Source organism: Hyla sarda, unplaced genomic scaffold, assembly GCF_029499605.1.
Source record: "Hyla sarda isolate aHylSar1 unplaced genomic scaffold, aHylSar1.hap1 scaffold_144, whole genome shotgun sequence".
Classification (NCBI taxonomy): Eukaryota; Metazoa; Chordata; class Amphibia; order Anura; family Hylidae; genus Hyla; species Hyla sarda.
This window is the reverse complement of record NW_026608070.1, coordinates 452,060-475,021: the sequence shown is the minus strand read 5'-3', so window position 1 is coordinate 475,021 and position 22,962 is coordinate 452,060. Positions and strand designations below refer to the sequence as shown.

At 46.0% G+C, this 22,962-nt stretch overlaps 9 non-coding genes across 9 annotated transcripts; all 9 read right to left on the bottom strand.

The window, feature by feature from the left end:
* Positions 1-2,027: 2,027 nt before the first annotated feature.
* On the bottom strand, positions 2,028-2,218 carry LOC130307759 (U2 spliceosomal RNA). The gene has a single exon (XR_008856918.1). It is a non-coding gene; the product is annotated as a U2 spliceosomal RNA (small nuclear RNA).
* Positions 2,219-4,318: 2,100 nt separating this feature from the next.
* On the bottom strand, positions 4,319-4,509 carry LOC130307758 (U2 spliceosomal RNA). The gene has a single exon (XR_008856917.1). It is a non-coding gene; the product is annotated as a U2 spliceosomal RNA (small nuclear RNA).
* Positions 4,510-6,599: 2,090 nt separating this feature from the next.
* Positions 6,600-6,790, bottom strand: LOC130307757 (U2 spliceosomal RNA). Its single transcript, XR_008856916.1, has one exon. It is a non-coding gene; the product is annotated as a U2 spliceosomal RNA (small nuclear RNA).
* Positions 6,791-8,886: 2,096 nt separating this feature from the next.
* On the bottom strand, positions 8,887-9,077 carry LOC130307756 (U2 spliceosomal RNA). The gene has a single exon (XR_008856915.1). It is a non-coding gene; the product is annotated as a U2 spliceosomal RNA (small nuclear RNA).
* A 2,091-nt stretch (positions 9,078-11,168) lies between these two features.
* LOC130307755 (U2 spliceosomal RNA) lies at positions 11,169-11,359 on the bottom strand. The gene has a single exon (XR_008856914.1). It is a non-coding gene; the product is annotated as a U2 spliceosomal RNA (small nuclear RNA).
* A 2,087-nt stretch (positions 11,360-13,446) lies between these two features.
* On the bottom strand, positions 13,447-13,637 carry LOC130307754 (U2 spliceosomal RNA). The gene has a single exon (XR_008856913.1). It is a non-coding gene; the product is annotated as a U2 spliceosomal RNA (small nuclear RNA).
* A 2,104-nt stretch (positions 13,638-15,741) lies between these two features.
* On the bottom strand, positions 15,742-15,932 carry LOC130307752 (U2 spliceosomal RNA). The gene has a single exon (XR_008856911.1). It is a non-coding gene; the product is annotated as a U2 spliceosomal RNA (small nuclear RNA).
* A 2,085-nt stretch (positions 15,933-18,017) lies between these two features.
* Positions 18,018-18,208, bottom strand: LOC130307843 (U2 spliceosomal RNA). The gene has a single exon (XR_008856985.1). It is a non-coding gene; the product is annotated as a U2 spliceosomal RNA (small nuclear RNA).
* Positions 18,209-20,297: 2,089 nt separating this feature from the next.
* Positions 20,298-20,488, bottom strand: LOC130307751 (U2 spliceosomal RNA). The gene has a single exon (XR_008856910.1). It is a non-coding gene; the product is annotated as a U2 spliceosomal RNA (small nuclear RNA).
* Positions 20,489-22,962: the final 2,474 nt, after the last annotated feature.

Here is a 22,962-nt window from a genome sequence, read left to right as displayed (position 1 = left end):
TGCCAGACAATTTTCCATGCACACTCTGGGCTGGGGGGCAGTCAACCACCAGTACACACAGCAGAACCTAAACCCATACCATTATTGCTAAGCAGCAAGACAGGGGCCCATTGCACTCCCACGGGGCCTTTTTAAATGCAATCCATAACCCGGATTTGCCAGGAACCCTTCTTACTCCTCCTACTTGCATGTGACACTGGGCTTAGGATCTGCATAGGAAACACACACACAAGCACACACCTACCTTTGTTGCCTGCAGATGCCTCCTTGGCTGTCCCCAAACGGTATCAAACCAACACCCACGGGAAGCTGTAAGCATAGAGGACATGCCTGCACCCCATTGGACTTACCTGTGTGGGTTAAACCCGGGTTATTTGACAACCTATGGCGGTGATGGTTCTGCTCAGGCAGAGCAGTGCTGATGCTCCTCATAAAGCTGTCGCTGCTGTGAAGGTTCTAGGTGACATCACAAATCCCTATGGTTACATACACAACAAAGCTGGGTTGTTGTTGTTTACACTCTGCAAGGCCTGTGGAAGTGAGTGACATCATAGCACTGTAGTTCTGAGGGTTCTAGATGGATGCAACAATCTCCTGTTGCTTCTATGAAGGCCATAATAGACGACATCACCAAACAGCTCCATAGTCACATACACAGCAAAGGAGAGATGTTGTTTACACCTAGTGATGTCAGTGGTATTGAGTGACATCACAGCACAGTGCTAAGGCTCCTGGGCCTGGACACAGCAGCGGCTGCAATATCTCAACGGAGAATACGTTTATATATATGTGTGTGTGTGCGCATATATATATATATATATATATATATATATATATATATATATATTTCTCCGCCGAAATCACTTTTAAACCCATTTCCACCTTTTTTTCCCTTCTCTTCCTCTTACTTTTTTTTCACGTTTTTTTACGTTTTTCTCCTTTTCGCCTCTTTTCTGGGCGTATTATTCTTCTTTTTCTTCTTTTTTTTTCGTCTAATGCATACCCCATCAGTGCAGCAATGCTTATTCAATACCGCCAGCAGATGGAGACACTGGGGGATAATTTTCTAAGGATTTATACTGATTTTTCCTGTCTGAATTTGTCGCACAGAAAGTTGCAGGCCAAATATGTGTGACATTTCTGCGACTTTAGCTTCTAGAGCATTTTTACAACATTATACATAGGTGCTGAATACATAAAAAGCGACTGTTCAGCGACAGACAAGTCGCATCGGCTGAAAGTAGGCCAGAATGTCAGTCCATGTTGGAGCAGGTTTAGATACAGTCTAAAGTATAGATCTCAAAGTCTGTGCACAGAATTTAGCAAGGGCCTCGCACCTTCTGATGCATCAGGTAGGTGCACAATAGCATAGCCTAACCCTCTGTACTTTGGTCTATATTGATGCGGGACATAGACAGCCAGCTGATGACCAATCCATTAGTGCAATGGATGGCTGGAAGCATTTGTCTTTGCCTTTGCAATACCACAGAAGCAATGCATGGTCAATGTACAGCAATGACACACCTGTGTGAACAGCCAGGAGACCCCCCCCCCCCCCCCCATGTTATGTTACATAGTTACATAGTTAGTACGGTCGAAAAAAGACATATGTCCATCAAGTTCAACCAGGGAATTAAGGGGTAGGGGTGTGGCGCGATATTGGGGAAGGGATGAGATTTTATATTTCTTCATAAGCATTAATCTTATTTTGTCAATTAGGAACATTCAGCACCCACCCGCTATCAAGGCAGCTGCCTATCATGTCATGCCCTACCTGCACAGGTGTGCTGGCTACTCAAATGATCCAATTAAGGAGGCCATTTAGTCAGCAGCAGCAGAAGTCCTGTGCCTGGACGCTCCAACAGCGGCCAGACACAAGCAGAAGCAGAAGCAGCAGAAGCAGCAGCAGCAGCACCACCTTTTGTTTTTTGGCTGCAGCAGCAGCAAGGCCCACAGGGCTGGCTAGCTGGCTAGCCAGCAAGCAGGTAGCAATGAAAGTAGGAATCTTTCTTTTTAACCCTGTAAGGGGGTGGTGCACTGTACCCGAAGATACTGCCATATCGGGTCAATGCATAGGGCGACGGAAGCAAGCTTCGAAATCGGCCCCCGTTCTCAAAAATCCATTTAATATATGGTCCCCAGATAGGGGACGTATCAGATATTAAACTGATAAGAACAGATACTACACTTGATCTTAGCCAAAAGGCCGAGAAGCGATAACCGTGAAAGGGGCGGGCCCAACAAGGTGCCCTTCATGGGCACTATCACTGCTTGCTGTCAGGGAGGCTGCCAGACAATTTTCCATGCACACTCTGGGCTGGGGGGCAGTCAACCACCAGTACACACAGCAGAACCTAAACCCATACCATTATTGCTAAGCAGCAAGACAGGGGCCCATTGCACTCCCACGGGGCCTTTTTAAATGCAATCCATAACCCGGATTTGCCAGGAACCCTTCTTACTCCTCCTACTTGCATGTGACACTGGGCTTAGGATCTGCATAGGAAACACACACACAAGCACACACCTACCTTTGTTGCCTGCAGATGCCTCCTTGGCTGTCCCCAAACGGTATCAAACCAACACCCACGGGAAGCTGTAAGCATAGAGGACATGCCTGCACCCCATTGGACTTACCTGTGTGGGTTAAACCCGGGTTATTTGACAACCTATGGCGGTGATGGTTCTGCTCAGGCAGAGCAGTGCTGATGCTCCTCATAAAGCTGTCGCTGCTGTGAAGGTTCTAGGTGACATCACAAATCCCTATGGTTACATACACAACAAAGCTGGGTTGTTGTTGTTTACACTCTGCAAGGCCTGTGGAAGTGAGTGACATCATAGCACTGTAGTTCTGAGGGTTCTAGATGGATGCAACAATCTCCTGTTGCTTCTATGAAGGCCATAATAGACGACATCACCAAACAGCTCCATAGTCACATACACAGCAAAGGAGAGATGTTGTTTACACCTAGTGATGTCAGTGGTATTGAGTGACATCACAGCACAGTGCTAAGGCTCCTGGGCCTGGACACAGCAGCGGCTGCAATATCTCAACGGAGAATACGTTTATATATATGTGTGTGTGTGCGCGTATATATATATATATATATATATATATATATATATATATATATATATATTTCTCCGCCGAAATCACTTTTAAACCCATTTCCACCTTTTTTTCCCTTCTCTTCCTCTTACTTTTTTTTCACGTTTTTTTACGTTTTTCTCCTTTTCGCCTCTTTTCTGGGCGTATTATTCTTCTTTTTCTTCTTTTTTTTCGTCTAATGCATACCCCATCAGTGCAGCAATGCTTATTCAATACCGCCAGCAGATGGAGACACTGGGGGATAATTTTCTAAGGATTTATACTGATTTTTCCTGTCTGAATTTGTCGCACAGAAAGTTGCAGGCCAAATATGTGTGACATTTCTGCGACTTTAGCTTCTAGAGCATTTTTACAACATTATACATAGGTGCTGAATACATAAAAAGTGACTGTTCAGCGACAGACAAGTCGCATCGGCTGAAAGTAGGCCAGAATGTCAGTCCATGTTGGAGCAGGTTTAGATACAGTCTAAAGTATAGATCTCAAAGTCTGTGCACAGAATTTAGCAAGGGCCTCGCACCTTCTGATGCATCAGGTAGGTGCACAATAGCATAGCCTAACCCTCTGTACTTTGGTCTATATTGATGCGGGACATAGACAGCCAGCTGATGACCAATCCATTAGTGCAATGGATGGCTGGAAGCATTTGTATTTGCCTTTGCAATACCACAGAAGCAATGCATGGTCAATGTACAGCAATGACACACCTGTGTGAACAGCCAGGAGACCCCCCCCCCCCCCCCATGTTATGTTACATAGTTACATAGTTAGTACGGTCGAAAAAAGACATATGTCCATCAAGTTCAACCAGGGAATTAAGGGGTAGGGGTGTGGCGCGATATTGGGGAAGGGATGAGATTTTATATTTCTTCATAAGCATTAATCTTATTTTGTCAATTAGGAACATTCAGCACCCACCCGCTATCAAGGCAGCTGCCTATCATGTCATGCCCTACCTGCACAGGTGTGCTGGCTACTCAAATGATCCAATTAAGGAGGCCATTTAGTCAGCAGCAGCAGAAGTCCTGTGCCTGGACGCTCCAACAGCGGCCAGACACAAGCAGAAGCAGAAGCAGCAGAAGCAGCAGCAGCAGCACCACCTTTTGTTTTTTGGCTGCAGCAGCAGCAAGGCCCACAGGGCTGGCTAGCTGGCTAGCCAGCAAGCAGGTAGCAATGAAAGTAGGAATCTTTCTTTTTAACCCTGTAAGGGGGTGGTGCACTGTACCCGAAGATACTGCCATATCGGGTCAATGCATAGGGCGACGGAAGCAAGCTTCGAAATCGGCCCCCGTTCTCAAAAATCCATTTAATATATGGTCCCCAGATAGGGGACGTATCAGATATTAAACTGATAAGAACAGATACTACACTTGATCTTAGCCAAAAGGCCGAGAAGCGATAACCGTGAAAGGGGCGGGCCCAACAAGGTGCCCTTCATGGGCACTATCACTGCTTGCTGTCAGGGAGGCTGCCAGACAATTTTCCATGCACACTCTGGGCTGGGGGGCAGTCAACCACCAGTACACACAGCAGAACCTAAACCCATACCATTATTGCTAAGCAGCAAGACAGGGGCCCATTGCACTCCCACGGGGCCTTTTTAAATGCAATCCATAACCCGGATTTGCCAGGAACCCTTCTTACTCCTCCTACTTGCATGTGACACTGGGCTTAGGATCTGCATAGGAAACACACACACAAGCACACACCTACCTTTGTTGCCTGCAGATGCCTCCTTGGCTGTCCCCAAACGGTATCAAACCAACACCCACGGGAAGCTGTAAGCATAGAGGACATGCCTGCACCCCATTGGACTTACCTGTGTGGGTTAAACCCGGGTTATTTGACAACCTATGGCGGTGATGGTTCTGCTCAGGCAGAGCAGTGCTGATGCTCCTCATAAAGCTGTCGCTGCTGTGAAGGTTCTAGGTGACATCACAAATCCCTATGGTTACATACACAACAAAGCTGGGTTGTTGTTGTTTACACTCTGCAAGGCCTGTGGAAGTGAGTGACATCATAGCACTGTAGTTCTGAGGGTTCTAGATGGATGCAACAATCTCCTGTTGCTTCTATGAAGGCCATAATAGACGACATCACCAAACAGCTCCATAGTCACATATACAGCAAAGGAGAGATGTTGTTTACACCTAGTGATGTCAGTGGTATTGAGTGACATCACAGCACAGTGCTAAGGCTCCTGGGCCTGGACACAGCAGCGGCTGCAATATCTCAACGGAGAATACGTTTATATATATGTGTGTGTGTGCGCGTATATATATATATATATATATATATATATATATATATATATTTCTCCGCCGAAATCACTTTTAAACCCATTTCCACCTTTTTTTCCCTTCTCTTCCTCTTACTTTTTTTTCACGTTTTTTTACGTTTTTCTCCTTTTTGCCTCTTTTCTGGGCGTATTATTCTTCTTTTTCTTCTTTTTTTTCGTCTAATGCATACCCCATCAGTGCAGCAATGCTTATTCAATACCGCCAGCAGATGGAGACACTGGGGGATAATTTTCTAAGGATTTATATTGATTTTTCCTGTCTGAATTTGTCGCACAGAAAGTTGCAGGCCAAATATGTGTGACATTTCTGCGACTTTAGCTTCTAGAGCATTTTTACAACATTATACATAGGTGCTGAATACATAAAAAGCGACTGTTCAGCGACAGACAAGTCGCATCGGCTGAAAGTAGGCCAGAATGTCAGTCCATGTTGGAGCAGGTTTAGATACAGTCTAAAGTATAGATCTCAAAGTCTGTGCACAGAATTTAGCAAGGGCCTCGCACCTTCTGATGCATCAGGTAGGTGCACAATAGCATAGCCTAACCCTCTGTACTTTGGTCTATATTGATGCGGGACATAGACAGCCAGCTGATGACCAATCCATTAGTGCAATGGATGGCTGGAAGCATTTGTCTTTGCCTTTGCAATACCACAGAAGCAATGCATGGTCAATGTACAGCAATGACACACCTGTGTGAACAGCCAGGAGACCCCCCCCCCCCCCATGTTATGTTACATAGTTACATAGTTAGTACGGTCGAAAAAAGACATATGTCCATCAAGTTCAACCAGGGAATTAAGGGGTAGGGGTGTGGCGCGATATTGGGGAAGGGATGAGATTTTATATTTCTTCATAAGCATTAATCTTATTTTGTCAATTAGGAACATTCAGCACCCACCCGCTATCAAGGCAGCTGCCTATCATGTCATGCCCTACCTGCACAGGTGTGCTGGCTACTCAAATGATCCAATTAAGGAGGCCATTTAGTCAGCAGCAGCAGAAGTCCTGTGCCTGGACGCTCCAACAGCGGCCAGACACAAGCAGAAGCAGAAGCAGCAGAAGCAGCAGCAGCAGCACCACCTTTTGTTTTTTGGCTGCAGCAGCAGCAAGGCCCACAGGGCTGGCTAGCTGGCTAGCCAGCAAGCAGGTAGCAATGAAAGTAGGAATCTTTCTTTTTAACCCTGTAAGGGGGTGGTGCACTGTACCCGAAGATACTGCCATATCGGGTCAATGCATAGGGCGACGGAAGCAAGCTTCGAAATCGGCCCCCGTTCTCAAAAATCCATTTAATATATGGTCCCCAGATAGGGGACGTATCAGATATTAAACTGATAAGAACAGATACTACACTTGATCTTAGCCAAAAGGCCGAGAAGCGATAACCGTGAAAGGGGCGGGCCCAACAAGGTGCCCTTCATGGGCACTATCACTGCTTGCTGTCAGGGAGGCTGCCAGACAATTTTCCATGCACACTCTGGGCTGGGGGGCAGTCAACCACCAGTACACACAGCAGAACCTAAACCCATACCATTATTGCTAAGCAGCAAGACAGGGGCCCATTGCACTCCCACGGGGCCTTTTTAAATGCAATCCATAACCCGGATTTGCCAGGAACCCTTCTTACTCCTCCTACTTGCATGTGACACTGGGCTTAGGATCTGCATAGGAAACACACACACAAGCACACACCTACCTTTGTTGCCTGCAGATGCCTCCTTGGCTGTCCCCAAACGGTATCAAACCAACACCCACGGGAAGCTGTAAGCATAGAGGACATGCCTGCACCCCATTGGACTTACCTGTGTGGGTTAAACCCGGGTTATTTGACAACCTATGGCGGTGATGGTTCTGCTCAGGCAGAGCAGTGCTGATGCTCCTCATAAAGCTGTCGCTGCTGTGAAGGTTCTAGGTGACATCACAAATCCCTATGGTTACATACACAACAAAGCTGGGTTGTTGTTGTTTACACTCTGCAAGGCCTGTGGAAGTGAGTGACATCATAGCACTGTAGTTCTGAGGGTTCTAGATGGATGCAACAATCTCCTGTTGCTTCTATGAAGGCCATAATAGACGACATCACCAAACAGCTCCATAGTCACATACACAGCAAAGGAGAGATGTTGTTTACACCTAGTGATGTCAGTGGTATTGAGTGACATCACAGCACAGTGCTAAGGCTCCTGGGCCTGGACACAGCAGCGGCTGCAATATCTCAACGGAGAATACGTTTATATATATGTGTGTGTGTGCGCGTATATATATATATATATATATATATATATATATATATATATATTTCTCCGCCGAAATCACTTTTAAACCCATTTCCACCTTTTTTTCCCTTCTCTTCCTCTTACTTTTTTTTCACGTTTTTTTACGTTTTTCTCCTTTTTGCCTCTTTTCTGGGCGTATTATTCTTCTTTTTCTTCTTTTTTTTCGTCTAATGCATACCCCATCAGTGCAGCAATGCTTATTCAATACCGCCAGCAGATGGAGACACTGGGGGATAATTTTCTAAGGATTTATACTGATTTTTCCTGTCTGAATTTGTCGCACAGAAAGTTGCAGGCCAAATATGTGTGACATTTCTGCGACTTTAGCTTCTAGAGCATTTTTACAACATTATAAATAGGTGCTGAATACATAAAAAGCGACTGTTCAGCGACAGACAAGTCGCATCGGCTGAAAGTAGGCCAGAATGTCAGTCCATGTTGGAGCAGGTTTAGATACAGTCTAAAGTATAGATCTCAAAGTCTGTGCACAGAATTTAGCAAGGGCCTCGCACCTTCTGATGCATCAGGTAGGTGCACAATAGCATAGCCTAACCCTCTGTACTTTGGTCTATATTGATGCGGGACATAGACAGCCAGCTGATGACCAATCCATTAGTGCAATGGATGGCTGGAAGCATTTGTCTTTGCCTTTGCAATACCACAGAAGCAATGCATGGTCAATGTACAGCAATGACACACCTGTGTGAACAGCCAGGAGACCCCCCCCCCCCCCCCCCATGTTATGTTACATAGTTACATAGTTAGTACGGTCGAAAAAAGACATATGTCCATCAAGTTCAACCAGGGAATTAAGGGGTAGGGGTGTGGCGCGATATTGGGGAAGGGATGAGATTTTATATTTCTTCATAAGCATTAATCTTATTTTGTCAATTAGGAACATTCAGCACCCACCCGCTATCAAGGCAGCTGCCTATCATGTCATGCCCTACCTGCACAGGTGTGCTGGCTACTCAAATGATCCAATTAAGGAGGCCATTTAGTCAGCAGCAGCAGAAGTCCTGTGCCTGGACGCTCCAACAGCGGCCAGACACAAGCAGAAGCAGCAGAAGCAGCAGAAGCAGCAGCAGCACCACCTTTTGTTTTTTGGCTGCAGCAGCAGCAAGGCCCACAGGGCTGGCTAGCTGGCTAGCCAGCAAGCAGGTAGCAATGAAAGTAGGAATCTTTCTTTTTAACCCTGTAAGGGGGTGGTGCACTGTACCCGAAGATACTGCCATATCGGGTCAATGCATAGGGCGACGGAAGCAAGCTTCGAAATCGGCCCCCGTTCTCAAAAATCCATTTAATATATGGTCCCCAGATAGGGGACGTATCAGATATTAAACTGATAAGAACAGATACTACACTTGATCTTAGCCAAAAGGCCGAGAAGCGATAACCGTGAAAGGGGCGGGCCCAACAAGGTGCCCTTCATGGGCACTATCACTGCTTGCTGTCAGGGAGGCTGCCAGACAATTTTCCATGCACACTCTGGGCTGGGGGGCAGTCAACCACCAGTACACACAGCAGAACCTAAACCCATACCATTATTGCTAAGCAGCAAGACAGGGGCCCATTGCACTCCCACGGGGCCTTTTTAAATGCAATCCATAACCCGGATTTGCCAGGAACCCTTCTTACTCCTCCTACTTGCATGTGACACTGGGCTTAGGATCTGCATAGGAAACACACATACAAGCACACACCTACCTTTGTTGCCTGCAGATGCCTCCTTGGCTGTCCCCAAACGGTATCAAACCAACACCCACGGGAAGCTGTAAGCATAGAGGACATGCCTGCACCCCATTGGACTTACCTGTGTGGGTTAAACCCGGGTTATTTGACAACCTATGGCGGTGATGGTTCTGCTCAGGCAGAGCAGTGCTGATGCTCCTCATAAAGCTGTCGCTGCTGTGAAGGTTCTAGGTGACATCACAAATCCCTATGGTTACATACACAACAAAGCTGGGTTGTTGTTGTTTACACTCTGCAAGGCCTGTGGAAGTGAGTGACATCATAGCACTGTAGTTCTGAGGGTTCTAGATGGATGCAACAATCTCCTGTTGCTTCTATGAAGGCCATAATAGACGACATCACCAAACAGCTCCATAGTCACATACACAGCAAAGGAGAGATGTTGTTTACACCTAGTGATGTCAGTGGTATTGAGTGACATCACAGCACAGTGCTAAGGCTCCTGGGCCTGGACACAGCAGCGGCTGCAATATCTCAACGGAGAATACGTTTATATATATGTGTGTGTGTGCGCGTATATATATATATATATATATATATATATATATATATATATATATATTTCTCCGCCGAAATCACTTTTAAACCCATTTCCACCTTTTTTTCCCTTCTCTTCCTCTTACTTTTTTTTCACGTTTTTTTACGTTTTTCTCCTTTTCGCCTCTTTTCTGGGCGTATTATTCTTCTTTTTCTTCTTTTTTTTCGTCTAATGCATACCCCATCAGTGCAGCAATGCTTATTCAATACCGCCAGCAGATGGAGACACTGGGGGATAATTTTCTAAGGATTTATACTGATTTTTCCTGTCTGAATTTGTCGCACAGAAAGTTGCAGGCCAAATATGTGTGACATTTCTGCGACTTTAGCTTCTAGAGCATTTTTACAACATTATACATAGGTGCTGAATACATAAAAAGCGACTGTTCAGCGACAGACAAGTCGCATCGGCTGAAAGTAGGCCAGAATGTCAGTCCATGTTGGAGCAGGTTTAGATACAGTCTAAAGTATAGATCTCAAAGTCTGTGCACAGAATTTAGCAAGGGCCTCGCACCTTCTGATGCATCAGGTAGGTGCACAATAGCATAGCCTAACCCTCTGTACTTTGGTCTATATTGATGCGGGACATAGACAGCCAGCTGATGACCAATCCATTAGTGCAATGGATGGCTGGAAGCATTTGTCTTTGCCTTTGCAATACCACAGAAGCAATGCATGGTCAATGTACAGCAATGACACACCTGTGTGAACAGCCAGGAGACCCCCCCCCCCCATGTTATGTTACATAGTTACATAGTTAGTACGGTCGAAAAAAGACATATGTCCATCAAGTTCAACCAGGGAATTAAGGGGTAGGGGTGTGGCGCGATATTGGGGAAGGGATGAGATTTTATATTTCTTCATAAGCATTAATCTTATTTTGTCAATTAGGAACATTCAGCACCCACCCGCTATCAAGGCAGCTGCCTATCATGTCATGCCCTACCTGCACAGGTGTGCTGGCTACTCAAATGATCCAATTAAGGAGGCCATTTAGTCAGCAGCAGCAGAAGTCCTGTGCCTGGACGCTCCAACAGCGGCCAGACACAAGCAGAAGCAGAAGCAGAAGCAGCAGCAGCAGCACCACCTTTTGTTTTTTGGCTGCAGCAGCAGCAAGGCCCACAGGGCTGGCTAGCTGGCTAGCCAGCAAGCAGGTAGCAATGAAAGTAGGAATCTTTCTTTTTAACCCTGTAAGGGGGTGGTGCACTGTACCCGAAGATACTGCCATATCGGGTCAATGCATAGGGCGACGGAAGCAAGCTTCGAAATCGGCCCCCGTTCTCAAAAATCCATTTAATATATGGTCCCCAGATAGGGGACGTATCAGATATTAAACTGATAAGAACAGATACTACACTTGATCTTAGCCAAAAGGCCGAGAAGCGATAACCGTGAAAGGGGCGGGCCCAACAAGGTGCCCTTCATGGGCACTATCACTGCTTGCTGTCAGGGAGGCTGCCAGACAATTTTCCATGCACACTCTGGGCTGGGGGGCAGTCAACCACCAGTACACACAGCAGAACCTAAACCCATACCATTATTGCTAAGCAGCAAGACAGGGGCCCATTGCACTCCCACGGGGCCTTTTTAAATGCAATCCATAACCCGGATTTGCCAGGAACCCTTCTTACTCCTCCTACTTGCATGTGACACTGGGCTTAGGATCTGCATAGGAAACACACACACAAGCACACACCTACCTTTGTTGCCTGCAGATGCCTCCTTGGCTGTCCCCAAACGGTATCAAACCAACACCCACGGGAAGCTGTAAGCATAGAGGACATGCCTGCACCCCATTGGACTTACCTGTGTGGGTTAAACCCGGGTTATTTGACAACCTATGGCGGTGATGGTTCTGCTCAGGCAGAGCAGTGCTGATGCTCCTCATAAAGCTGTCGCTGCTGTGAAGGTTCTAGGTGACATCACAAATCCCTATGGTTACATACACAACAAAGCTGGGTTGTTGTTGTTTACACTCTGCAAGGCCTGTGGAAGTGAGTGACATCATAGCACTGTAGTTCTGAGGGTTCTAGATGGATGCAACAATCTCCTGTTGCTTCTATGAAGGCCATAATAGACGACATCACCAAACAGCTCCATAGTCACATACACAGCAAAGGAGAGATGTTGTTTACACCTAGTGATGTCAGTGGTATTGAGTGACATCACAGCACAGTGCTAAGGCTCCTGGGCCTGGACACAGCAGCGGCTGCAATATCTCAACGGAGAATACGTTTATATATATGTGTGTGTGTGCGCGTATATATATATATATATATATATATATATATATATATATATTTCTCCGCCGAAATCACTTTTAAACCCATTTCCACCTTTTTTTCCCTTCTCTTCCTCTTACTTTTTTTTCACGTTTTTTTACGTTTTTCTCCTTTTCGCCTCTTTTCTGGGCGTATTATTCTTCTTTTTCTTCTTTTTTTTCGTCTAATGCATACCCCATCAGTGCAGCAATGCTTATTCAATACCGCCAGCAGATGGAGACACTGGGGGATAATTTTCTAAGGATTTATACTGATTTTTCCTGTCTGAATTTGTCGCACAGAAAGTTGCAGGCCAAATATGTGTGACATTTCTGCGACTTTAGCTTCTAGAGCATTTTTACAACATTATACATAGGTGCTGAATACATAAAAAGCGACTGTTCAGCGACAGACAAGTCGCATCGGCTGAAAGTAGGCCAGAATGTCAGTCCATGTTGGAGCAGGTTTAGATACAGTCTAAAGTATAGATCTCAAAGTCTGTGCACAGAATTTAGCAAGGGCCTCGCACCTTCTGATGCATCAGGTAGGTGCACAATAGCATAGCCTAACCCTCTGTACTTTGGTCTATATTGATGCGGGACATAGACAGCCAGCTGATGACCAATCCATTAGTGCAATGGATGGCTGGAAGCATTTGTCTTTGCCTTTGCAATACCACAGAAGCAATGCATGGTCAATGTACAGCAATGACACACCTGTGTGAACAGCCAGGAGACCCCCCCCCCCCCCATGTTATGTTACATAGTTACATAGTTAGTACGGTCGAAAAAAGACATATGTCCATCAAGTTCAACCAGGGAATTAAGGGGTAGGGGTGTGGCGCGATATTGGGGAAGGGATGAGATTTTATATTTCTTCATAAGCATTAATCTTATTTTGTCAATTAGGAACATTCAGCACCCACCCGCTATCAAGGCAGCTGCCTATCATGTCATGCCCTACCTGCACAGGTGTGCTGGCTACTCAAATGATCCAATTAAGGAGGCCATTTAGTCAGCAGCAGCAGAAGTCCTGTGCCTGGACGCTCCAACAGCGGCCAGACACAAGCAGAAGCAGAAGCAGAAGCAGCAGCAGCAGCACCACCTTTTGTTTTTTGGCTGCAGCAGCAGCAAGGCCCACAGGGCTGGCTAGCTGGCTAGCCAGCAAGCAGGTAGCAATGAAAGTAGGAATCTTTCTTTTTAACCCTGTAAGGGGGTGGTGCACTGTACCCGAAGATACTGCCATATCGGGTCAATGCATAGGGCGACGGAAGCAAGCTTCGAAATCGGCCCCCGTTCTCAAAAATCCATTTAATATATGGTCCCCAGATAGGGGACGTATCAGATATTAAACTGATAAGAACAGATACTACACTTGATCTTAGCCAAAAGGCCGAGAAGCGATAACCGTGAAAGGGGCGGGCCCAACAAGGTGCCCTTCATGGGCACTATCACTGCTTGCTGTCAGGGAGGCTGCCAGACAATTTTCCATGCACACTCTGGGCTGGGGGGCAGTCAACCACCAGTACACACAGCAGAACCTAAACCCATACCATTATTGCTAAGCAGCAAGACAGGGGCCCATTGCACTCCCACGGGGCCTTTTTAAATGCAATCCATAACCCGGATTTGCCAGGAACCCTTCTTACTCCTCCTACTTGCATGTGACACTGGGCTTAGGATCTGCATAGGAAACACACACACAAGCACACACCTACCTTTGTTGCCTGCAGATGCCTCCTTGGCTGTCCCCAAACGGTATCAAACCAACACCCACGGGAAGCTGTAAGCATAGAGGACATGCCTGCACCCCATTGGACTTACCTGTGTGGGTTAAACCCGGGTTATTTGACAACCTATGGCGGTGATGGTTCTGCTCAGGCAGAGCAGTGCTGATGCTCCTCATAAAGCTGTCGCTGCTGTGAAGGTTCTAGGTGACATCACAAATCCCTATGGTTACATACACAACAAAGCTGGGTTGTTGTTGTTTACACTCTGCAAGGCCTGTGGAAGTGAGTGACATCATAGCACTGTAGTTCTGAGGGTTCTAGATGGATGCAACAATCTCCTGTTGCTTCTATGAAGGCCATAATAGACGACATCACCAAACAGCTCCATAGTCACATACACAGCAAAGGAGAGATGTTGTTTACACCTAGTGATGTCAGTGGTATTGAGTGACATCACAGCACAGTGCTAAGGCTCCTGGGCCTGGACACAGCAGCGGCTGCAATATCTCAACGGAGAATACGTTTATATATATGTGTGTGTGTGCGCGTATATATATATATATATATATATATATATATATATATATATATATATATATATATTTCTCCGCCGAAATCACTTTTAAACCCATTTCCACCTTTTTTTCCCTTCTCTTCCTCTTACTTTTTTTTCACGTTTTTTTACGTTTTTCTCCTTTTCGCCTCTTTTCTGGGCGTATTATTCTTCTTTTTCTTCTTTTTTTTCGTCTAATGCATACCCCATCAGTGCAGCAATGCTTATTCAATACCGCCAGCAGATGGAGACACTGGGGGATAATTTTCTAAGGATTTATACTGATTTTTCCTGTCTGAATTTGTCGCACAGAAAGTTGCAGGCCAAATATGTGTGACATTTCTGCGACTTTAGCTTCTAGAGCATTTTTACAACATTATACATAGGTGCTGAATACATAAAAAGCGACTGTTCAGCGACAGACAAGTCGCATCGGCTGAAAGTAGGCCAGAATGTCAGTCCATGTTGGAGCAGGTTTAGATACAGTCTAAAGTATAGATCTCAAAGTCTGTGCACAGAATTTAGCAAGGGCCTCGCACCTTCTGATGCATCAGGTAGGTGCACAATAGCATAGCCTAACCCTCTGTACTTTGGTCTATATTGATGCGGGACATAGACAGCCAGCTGATGACCAATCCATTAGTGCAATGGATGGCTGGAAGCATTTGTCTTTGCCTTTGCAATACCACAGAAGCAATGCATGGTCAATGTACAGCAATGACACACCTGTGTGAACAGCCAGGAGACCCCCCCCCCCCCCATGTTATGTTACATAGTTACATAGTTAGTACGGTCGAAAAAAGACATATGTCCATCAAGTTCAACCAGGGAATTAAGGGGTAGGGGTGTGGCGCGATATTGGGGAAGGGATGAGATTTTATATTTCTTCATAAGCATTAATCTTATTTTGTCAATTAGGAACATTCAGCACCCACCCGCTATCAAGGCAGCTGCCTATCATGTCATGCCCTACCTGCACAGGTGTGCTGGCTACTCAAATGATCCAATTAAGGAGGCCATTTAGTCAGCAGCAGCAGAAGTCCTGTGCCTGGACGCTCCAACAGCGGCCAGACACAAGCAGAAGCAGCAGAAGCAGCAGAAGCAGCAGCAGCACCACCTTTTGTTTTTTGGCTGCAGCAGCAGCAAGGCCCACAGGGCTGGCTAGCTGGCTAGCCAGCAAGCAGGTAGCAATGAAAGTAGGAATCTTTCTTTTTAACCCTGTAAGGGGGTGGTGCACTGTACCCGAAGATACTGCCATATCGGGTCAATGCATAGGGCGACGGAAGCAAGCTTCGAAATCGGCCCCCGTTCTCAAAAATCCATTTAATATATGGTCCCCAGATAGGGGACGTATCAGATATTAAACTGATAAGAACAGATACTACACTTGATCTTAGCCAAAAGGCCGAGAAGCGATAACCGTGAAAGGGGCGGGCCCAACAAGGTGCCCTTCATGGGCACTATCACTGCTTGCTGTCAGGGAGGCTGCCAGACAATTTTCCATGCACACTCTGGGCTGGGGGGCAGTCAACCACCAGTACACACAGCAGAACCTAAACCCATACCATTATTGCTAAGCAGCAAGACAGGGGCCCATTGCACTCCCACGGGGCCTTTTTAAATGCAATCCATAACCCGGATTTGCCAGGAACCCTTCTTACTCCTCCTACTTGCATGTGACACTGGGCTTAGGATCTGCATAGGAAACACACACACAAGCACACACCTACCTTTGTTGCCTGCAGATGCCTCCTTGGCTGTCCCCAAACGGTATCAAACCAACACCCACGGGAAGCTGTAAGCATAGAGGACATGCCTGCACCCCATTGGACTTACCTGTGTGGGTTAAACCCGGGTTATTTGACAACCTATGGCGGTGATGGTTCTGCTCAGGCAGAGCAGTGCTGATGCTCCTCATAAAGCTGTCGCTGCTGTGAAGGTTCTAGGTGACATCACAAATCCCTATGGTTACATACACAACAAAGCTGGGTTGTTGTTGTTTACACTCTGCAAGGCCTGTGGAAGTGAGTGACATCATAGCACTGTAGTTCTGAGGGTTCTAGATGGATGCAACAATCTCCTGTTGCTTCTATGAAGGCCATAATAGACGACATCACCAAACAGCTCCATAGTCACATACACAGCAAAGGAGAGATGTTGTTTACACCTAGTGATGTCAGTGGTATTGAGTGACATCACAGCACAGTGCTAAGGCTCCTGGGCCTGGACACAGCAGCGGCTGCAATATCTCAACGGAGAATACGTTTATATATATGTGTGTGTGTGCGCATATATATATATATATATATATATATATATATATATTTCTCCGCCGAAATCACTTTTAAACCCATTTCCACCTTTTTTTCCCTTCTCTTCCTCTTACTTTTTTTTCACGTTTTTTTACGTTTTTCTCCTTTTCGCCTCTTTTCTGGGCGTATTCTTCTTCTTTTTCTTCTTTTTTTTCGTCTAATGCATACCCCATCAGTGCAGCAATGCTTATTCAATACCGCCAGCAGATGGAGACACTGGGGGATAATTTTCTAAGGATTTATACTGATTTTTCCTGTCTGAATTTGTCGCACAGAAAGTTGCAGGCCAAATATGTGTGACATTTCTGCGACTTTAGCTTCTAGAGCATTTTTACAACATTATACATAGGTGCTGAATACATAAAAAGCGACTGTTCAGCGACAGACAAGTCGCATCGGCTGAAAGTAGGCCAGAATGTCAGTCCATGTTGGAGCAGGTTTAGATACAGTCTAAAGTATAGATCTCAAAGTCTGTGCACAGAATTTAGCAAGGGCCTCGCACCTTCTGATGCATCAGGTAGGTGCACAATAGCATAGCCTAACCCTCTGTACTTTGGTCTATATTGATGCGGGACATAGACAGCCAGCTGATGACCAATCCATTAGTGCAATGGATGGCTGGAAGCATTTGTCTTTGCCTTTGCAATACCACAGAAGCAATGCATGGTCAATGTACAGCAATGACACACCTGTGTGAACAGCCAGGAGACCCCCCCCCCCCCCCCCCATGTTATGTTACATAGTTACATAGTTAGTACGGTCGAAAAAAGACATATGTCCATCAAGTTCAACCAGGGAATTAAGGGGTAGGGGTGTGGCGCGATATTGGGGAAGGGATGAGATTTTATATTTCTTCATAAGCATTAATCTTATTTTGTCAATTAGGAACATTCAGCACCCACCCGCTATCAAGGCAGCTGCCTATCATGTCATGCCCTACCTGCACAGGTGTGCTGGCTACTCAAATGATCCAATTAAGGAGGCCATTTAGTCAGCAGCAGCAGAAGTCCTGTGCCTGGACGCTCCAACAGCGGCCAGACACAAGCAGAAGCAGAAGCAGCAGAAGCAGCAGCAGCACCACCTTTTGTTTTTTGGCTGCAGCAGCAGCAAGGCCCACAGGGCTGGCTAGCTGGCTAGCCAGCAAGCAGGTAGCAATGAAAGTAGGAATCTTTCTTTTTAACCCTGTAAGGGGGTGGTGCACTGTACCCGAAGATACTGCCATATCGGGTCAATGCATAGGGCGACAGAAGCAAGCTTCGAAATCGGCCCCCGTTCTCAAAAATCCATTTAATATATGGTCCCCAGATAGGGGACGTATCAGATATTAAACTGATAAGAACAGATACTACACTTGATCTTAGCCAAAAGGCCGAGAAGCGATAACCGTGAAAGGGGCAGGCCCAACAAGGTGCCCTTCATGGGCACTATCACTGCTTGCTGTCAGGGAGGCTGCCAGACAATTTTCCATGCACACTCTGGGCTGGGGGGCAGTCAACCACCAGTACACACAGCAGAACCTAAACCCATACCATTATTGCTAAGCAGCAAGACAGGGGCCCATTGCACTCCCACGGGGCCTTTTTAAATGCAATCCATAACCCGGATTTGCCAGGAACCCTTCTTACTCCTCCTACTTGCATGTGACACTGGGCTTAGGATCTGCATAGGAAACACACACACAAGCACACACCTACCTTTGTTGCCTGCAGATGCCTCCTTGGCTGTCCCCAAACGGTATCAAACCAACACCCACGGGAAGCTGTAAGCATAGAGGACATGCCTGCACCCCATTGGACTTACCTGTGTGGGTTAAACCCGGGTTATTTGACAACCTATGGCGGTGATGGTTCTGCTCAGGCAGAGCAGTGCTGATGCTCCTCATAAAGCTGTCGCTGCTGTGAAGGTTCTAGGTGACATCACAAATCCCTATGGTTACATACACAACAAAGCTGGGTTGTTGTTGTTTACACTCTGCAAGGCCTGTGGAAGTGAGTGACATCATAGCACTGTAGTTCTGAGGGTTCTAGATGGATGCAACAATCTCCTGTTGCTTCTATGAAAGCCATAATAGACGACATCACCAAACAGCTCCATAGTCACATACACAGCAAAGGAGAGATGTTGTTTACACCTAGTGATGTCAGTGGTATTGAGTGACATCACAGCACAGTGCTAAGGCTCCTGGGCCTGGACACAGCAGCGGCTGCAATATCTCAACGGAGAATACGTTTATATATATGTGTGTGTGTGCGCGTATATATATATATATATATATATATATATATATATATTTCTCCGCCGAAATCACTTTTAAACCCATTTCCACCTTTTTTTCCCTTCTCTTCCTCTTACTTTTTTTTCACGTTTTTTTACGTTTTTCTCCTTTTCGCCTCTTTTCTGGGCGTATTATTCTTCTTTTTCTTCTTTTTTTTCGTCTAATGCATACCCCATCAGTGCAGCAATGCTTATTCAATACCGCCAGCAGATGGAGACACTGGGGGATAATTTTCTAAGGATTTATACTGATTTTTCCTGTCTGAATTTGTCGCACAGAAAGTTGCAGGCCAAATATGTGTGACATTTCTGCGACTTTAGCTTCTAGAGCATTTTTACAACATTATACATAGGTGCTGAATACATAAAAAGCGACTGTTCATCGACAGACAAGTCGCATCGGCTGAAAGTAGGCCAGAATGTCAGTCCATGTTGGAGCAGGTTTAGATACAGTCTAAAGTATAGATCTCAAAGTCTGTGCACAGAATTTAGCAAGGGCCTCGCACCTTCTGATGCATCAGGTAGGTGCACAATAGCATAGCCTAACCCTCTGTACTTTGGTCTATATTGATGCGGGACATAGACAGCCAGCTGATGACCAATCCATTAGTGCAATGGATGGCTGGAAGCATTTGTCTTTGCCTTTGCAATACCACAGAAGCAATGCATGGTCAATGTACAGCAATGACACACCTGTGTGAACAGCCAGGAGACCCCCCCCCCCCCCCCCATGTTATGTTACATAGTTACATAGTTAGTACGGTCGAAAAAAGACATATGTCCATCAAGTTCAACCAGGGAATTAAGGGGTAGGGGTGTGGCGCGATATTGGGGAAGGGATGAGATTTTATATTTCTTCATAAGCATTAATCTTATTTTGTCAATTAGGAACATTCAGCACCCACCCGCTATCAAGGCAGCTGCCTATCATGTCATGCCCTACCTGCACAGGTGTGCTGGCTACTCAAATGATCCAATTAAGGAGGCCATTTAGTCAGCAGCAGCAGAAGTCCTGTGCCTGGACGCTCCAACAGCGGCCAGACACAAGCAGAAGCAGCAGAAGCAGCAGAAGCAGCAGCAGCACCACCTTTTGTTTTTTGGCTGCAGCAGCAGCAAGGCCCACAGGGCTGGCTAGCTGGCTAGCCAGCAAGCAGGTAGCAATGAAAGTAGGAATCTTTCTTTTTAACCCTGTAAGGGGGTGGTGCACTGTACCCGAAGATACTGCCATATCGGGTCAATGCATAGGGCGACGGAAGCAAGCTTCGAAATCGGCCCCCGTTCTCAAAAATCCATTTAATATATGGTCCCCAGATAGGGGACGTATCAGATATTAAACTGATAAGAACAGATACTACACTTGATCTTAGCCAAAAGGCCGAGAAGCGATAACCGTGAAAGGGGCGGGCCCAACAAGGTGCCCTTCATGGGCACTATCACTGCTTGCTGTCAGGGAGGCTGCCAGACAATTTTCCATGCACACTCTGGGCTGGGGGGCAGTCAACCACCAGTACACACAGCAGAACCTAAACCCATACCATTATTGCTAAGCAGCAAGACAGGGGCCCATTGCACTCCCACGGGGCCTTTTTAAATGCAATCCATAACCCGGATTTGCCAGGAACCCTTCTTACTCCTCCTACTTGCATGTGACACTGGGCTTAGGATCTGCATAGGAAACACACACACAAGCACACACCTACCTTTGTTGCCTGCAGATGCCTCCTTGGCTGTCCCCAAACGGTATCAAACCAACACCCACGGGAAGCTGTAAGCATAGAGGACATGCCTGCACCCCATTGGACTTACCTGTGTGGGTTAAACCCGGGTTATTTGACAACCTATGGCGGTGATGGTTCTGCTCAGGCAGAGCAGTGCTGATGCTCCTCATAAAGCTGTCGCTGCTGTGAAGGTTCTAGGTGACATCACAAATCCCTATGGTTACATACACAACAAAGCTGGGTTGTTGTTGTTTACACTCTGCAAGGCCTGTGGAAGTGAGTGACATCATAGCACTGTAGTTCTGAGGGTTCTAGATGGATGCAACAATCTCCTGTTGCTTCTATGAAGGCCATAATAGACAACATCACCAAACAGCTCCATAGTCACATACACAGCAAAGGAGAGATGTTGTTTACACCTAGTGATGTCAGTGGTATTGAGTGACATCACAGCACAGTGCTAAGGCTCCTGGGCCTGGACACAGCAGCGGCTGCAATATCTCAACGGAGAATACGTTTATATATATGTGTGTGTGTGCGCGTATATATATATATATATATATATATATATATATATATATATATATTTCTCCGCCGAAATCACTTTTAAACCCATTTCCACCTTTTTTTCCCTTCTCTTCCTCTTACTTTTTTTTCACGTTTTTCTCCTTTTCGCCTCTTTTCTGGGCGTATTATTCTTCTTTTTCTTCTTTTTTTTCGTCTAATGCATACCCCATCAGTGCAGCAATGCTTATTCAATACCGCCAGCAGATGGAGACACTGGGGGATAATTTTCTAAGGATTTATACTGATTTTTCCTGTCTGAATTTGTCGCACAGAAAGTTGCAGGCCAAATATGTGTGACATTTCTGCGACTTTAGCTTCTAGAGCATTTTTACAACATTATACATAGGTGCTGAATACATAAAAAGCGACTGTTCAGCGACAGACAAGTCGCATCGGCTGAAAGTAGGCCAGAATGTCAGTCCATGTTGGAGCAGGTTTAGATACAGTCTAAAGTATAGATCTCAAAGTCTGTGCACAGAATTTAGCAAGGGCCTCGCACCTTCTGATGCATCAGGTAGGTGCACAATAGCATAGCCTAACCCTCTGTACTTTGGTCTATATTGATGCGGGACATAGACAGCCAGCTGATGACCAATCCATTAGTGCAATGGATGGCTGGAAGCATTTGTCTTTGCCTTTGCAATACCACAGAAGCAATGCATGGTCAATGTACAGCAATGACACACCTGTGTGAACAGCCAGGAGACCCCCCCCCCCCATGTTATGTTACATAGTTACATAGTTAGTACGGTCGAAAAAAGACATATGTCCATCAAGTTCAACCAGGGAATTAAGGGGTAGGGGGTGTGGCGCGATATTGGGGAAGGGATGAGATTTTATATTTCTTCATAAGCATTAATCTTATTTTGTCAATTAGGAACATTCAGCACCCACCCGCTATCAAGGCAGCTGCCTATCATGTCATGCCCTACCTGCACAGGTGTGCTGGCTACTCAAATGATCCAATTAAGGAGGCCATTTAGTCAGCAGCAGCAGAAGTCCTGTGCCTGGACGCTCCAACAGCGGCCAGACACAAGCAGAAGCAGAAGCAGCAGCAGCACCACCTTTTGTTTTTTGGCTGCAGCAGCAGCAAGGCCCACAGGGCCTTGTAGATACCTGTGGTTACAGTGAAGTCTACGTTAAGTCCATGGGGGCGTAATGTGCCCAACTCATGGATCCAACGTAGTTCGCACCTTTTGAGTATGCTAACTCGGTCGCCGCCTTTTTTAGATATGGGAACATGATCTAGCAAGGTAAATCTGAGGTCATTTTCATGATGTCCAAATTCCGTAAAGTGTTTAGCTACGGGTAGGTCCAGGCGCTTCTTACGGATTGAGTACCTGTGTTGGTTGAACCTCGTTCGGAACTCCAATGTGGTTTCGCCTACATATAGCAGTTGGCAAGGGCATGTGAGAACATACACCACAAATTCAGATACACAGGTCAGGTACCATCTTATCCTGTATTGTCTGTTCGTGGTAGGATGTTTAAAATGTGGGCCCTTGTCCATGCGGGTGCAGTTAATGCAGTTCCGACATGGGTAGCTGCCTTTATTTTGTACAGTGAGGTATCTTTG